The following is a 3,859-nucleotide window of genomic DNA, read 5'->3' as shown; positions in this document are numbered from 1 at the left end:
ACTTGGGTTCCGTCTGATATTAACCTTCTTCGAGTTAACACAACTCATGATCGTGGTACGGTTTTTTAAGCCTTAGGCCATGGTCTCGAGGAACTAGGGATCCGGGGCAGGATGGCTAAAGGTCTGAATTCATTTAGTATCTTGGCCGACCTGTCTTGGTGAACTAAATTATGGCATCTTTGGATTGGTTTAGGTTGAAAGATTGGTCGTGCATGTTCTTGTTTGATTGTTGCAAGACCGATCGTCGAAGCTTGATTGGTCGTCCATGTTCTTGTTTGATTATTGGGCGACCGGTCTAGTGGTATTTGACCTAGGACGGTTAGGGGTGTTACAGTCAGGGCCCATCATAGCTTCCTCAAAGGATGTAGGTTCATCGCTCTCTATTATCAATAGATCATGATGATCAGTCACCCAAACCCCATATAGGTTCGTGACGTGTCCTTTGGATCTACGTACCTCAGGTTCCATAGGTGTGGATTCTACGACTCTTGGTAAATCTAATTGATCATCTTCTTAAAAGGATGAAACATTCTCTTGTGTTTCTCGAACTTCTTCGAATTGTACCTTAGTCCCACTATTTTTCTTAGAAATAAATTCTCTCTCAAGAAAACACTTTGTTCTTAGTGGAGTTGTAAAAGTAATAACATTTGGTTTCTTTGGAATAACCAATGAAGAAGCATTTATCAGATTTTGGTCCAAGCTTATCTGTAAACATATGTTTGACATAAGCATAAGAACCCCAAATTTTCAGAAAAGACAAATTTGAAACCTTTCGAGTCCATATCTCATATGGTGTCTTCTCATCTGATTTTGATGGATTTATATTCAGCGTAAATACAGACGTTTCTAGAGCGTATCCTCAAAATGATGGTGGAAGATCTGCATGACTCATCATAGACCAAACCATATCTAATAAAGTATGATTTCTCCTTTCGGACACACCATTCCATTGTGGGATTCCTGGAGGAGTGAGTTGTGAAACAATTCCACATTCTCTCAGATGATCATTAAACGCTTACTCAAATATTCCCCACCTCGATATGAGAGCTTTTATTTTCTTGTAAAGCTGATTTTGTACTTTATTCTGAAATTCTTTGAATTTTTCAAAAGATTCAAACTTATTTTTCATTAGATAAATATGACCATATCTACTGAAATCGTCAGTAAATGTAATGAAGTACTGATAGTTTCCTCTAATATTTATACTCGAGTTGATTTCTCTATGGGACACTTTTTCTCTTTTTTTAACACTTGACACAATACGCTGGAGACACAATTTCACACTGTACGAAACTTTTTCTTAACATATATGCCCTTTGCTCAGCGATAGGAGAGAAAGTAGTATCATTGTTTCAATTGAGTGCATTACACTATAAGACATTTTTGTCTTTTCTTTAACATCTAAAGCCACATTGAGAGACATTTTATGTGTTTATGAAGGTGTTTTTGGACAGTTTTGCCCTTTAGACCATTGACACCTATAAAAGATACGTTAGAGTAACTAAAAAAATGTAACTTAGTTACGTTAGTTTAGTTAGGATATATTCTTTTTTCTTACTATTTAGTTAGGATATTTATTATGTGTACTTTATATATTTTAATTGTTAATTAACTTTTAATTTTTTTTGTTCAATTAATATTTAATTAAAAACAGTATTTGTTCCTTGTTTTGTCTATCGTTATTTAACATTTTAATGTATTAATATATAAATATATATGTACAAAATGAAATCTATTTCTTTTATTTCTGTTTTGATATCCACATGTATATATTTATATAGGGACTTTTTAATATTTTTTAAAAATGTTATTGTAGATACTATATTGTGGATAGAAGAATTATGTACATAATATGGACGTGGACGGTTATTAAGAGTCTTTGAACATGTTTTTTGTTAATACGATAAGTTACACTATACAATTCTTTATCTATTTATATAAAGTTCATTTTATTCTCTCCTGTGCTATGACACATAGGATGACAGACTGGAAACTCCAGGCCTGAGCTTGCAACACGTGTCCGACTAATTAAAATGATGCGTTTTATTAATAAAGTTGTCCGTAGATGTGGGTTTCATTATGTTTGTGTGTTTATTATGGGTTTGATAATATCCACAAGGAAACCAGCCCATTAAACACTAATATTCTTGAAACTCAACAATTTGGAAATTAGGGTTCTTCACAATCTTTGATTTACGATTTACGAGAAGCTGAGATGCGAAGTCGCCGTGACGATTCCGTTGGTTGGGGTTTCGATCACGTCTTTTCACCTTCTTTTCTTCCATTGAAATGAGACATCTTCCAGATCCATCTAATTAAACATGTTTTTTTTAACTCCTTGAGCCACGATCTACACTTCAATGTGGGTTAGTTTTCTTAGAGGCATTGTTTCTACGATATAAAAAGGTATGCTTTGCTCATCTCCAAAACTTCTTCTATATCTTTCTTAGCATATTTATTTTCTATGATATGGCTAATTCGAGAGTGTTTTCTGTTCTTAGGTCCTGTAGGTGCTCCTCCCCTGTTGAGGTCAGATTACTGCGTTTCTGGGAGGGCAGGAATGTCAAGTGCGCTGGTGAACTCATTTGAGAACTATTCAGAGTCAAATGAATGCAAGTTCCGAGCTTTCTTTGTTGCTTAACGTTTTTGTTCTTGGTTGCTGACTCTTTTCACCGGATTGGCTAGCAGAGGAAGTAACAGCAGGCTCTTATGATTTATGACGTCTCTTGACGCTGCTGAAACATGATCAAAGGTGTGATTCCTTGGTTTCTTCAGTTTAGAGTCTACAAAATTCATGTTCTATCAACTTTGTGTTATGCTTTTTCAGTTGTAAAAAGGAAGAGCAAATATAGCAATTTACCATTTTTAGTGAATGAAGCTATTTTACTATGTTTCTTAATATCTTTTCTTTGTTTCTCTAAAAGAGAAGAGTGGAGTTTTTAAATTTTTAATTACCAAGCTAATAATCATAGTCTCCAGCTGTTTTCTTTTGGATCAATAATGCAGTTTTCTGCAACTAATTACATCTTTGTTCCTAATTTAATTTCTGGCTGGCTACTATATATGTTGCTAATATTATGCACAATTTTATTGTGGTATTACAGAGATGACGTCTATCAAAGTGAAGGTTGGTCCCTGGATCAAAGTCACAACATTGAATCTGAGCTATGCTCTTCAAATTTCGCATCTTGCTGGATCTGGAGAAGGGAGAAGAAAGTTGTAGTACGTTAGGAGAGATGGTAAACTGTTAGTTTGTATTGGTCCATTTTTCAAATTTTGGTCGTTAGTGTGCAAAGTTATTAGTCTATTACCTTACGTGACTTGAAACTTGGTCGGCCGAGAACAGAGACTTCTTTCAATTTGTCTAATATTTTCTATACCATTGGTCATTTGTATTTGTTTCCAAACTGATGCTGTGTACATTCAATCGACCGTCTTTTTTACCTGCATTTCTAGGGAATGTGGAAGGGCTGAAATTAGAGGGTAAATATGAATGTCTCGATGTCAGGGTTGTATGTCATGTATTAATGTTTTTCGAATATGAGTGTGTTTCTAAAATCTGATAGCTGATGGTCTTCATGTTAATTGTAGAAAGTGCAGGGTATAAGACCATAAAAAATGGGTCGTATGGAAGCAAAAGTAATTAATGACGTGATCATCAATGACTAATTCTTCTGATAACTATATCGTCCATCATCAATATCTATGTCCCTCCTTCCAATGTAAAATGAACACGTACGGATTCTGTAATCAAGTAATCAAAAAACAATGATCAAAGGAAAAGAGAATATGATTTAGAAAAAAAAAAATTGAGCTCTAATTATTTACAATCCTAAGATTTAGATTTAAATTTTTGTAT

General features: G+C 34.3%; 1 long non-coding RNA gene across 1 annotated transcript; it reads left to right on the top strand.

The window, feature by feature from the left end:
• The first annotated feature begins 2,111 nt into the window (after positions 1-2,111).
• Positions 2,112-3,377, top strand: LOC108846070 (uncharacterized). The gene is made up of 3 exons (XR_001948599.2): positions 2,112-2,406; positions 2,502-2,752; positions 3,105-3,377. It is a non-coding gene; the product is annotated as an uncharacterized LOC108846070 (long non-coding RNA).
• Positions 3,378-3,859: the final 482 nt, after the last annotated feature.

This window comes from Raphanus sativus, chromosome 3 (assembly GCF_000801105.2).
Source record: "Raphanus sativus cultivar WK10039 chromosome 3, ASM80110v3, whole genome shotgun sequence".
Classification (NCBI taxonomy): Eukaryota; Viridiplantae; Streptophyta; class Magnoliopsida; order Brassicales; family Brassicaceae; genus Raphanus; species Raphanus sativus.
Note: the sequence above shows the minus strand (reverse complement) of the source record. Positions and strands in the feature narration are given on the sequence as shown.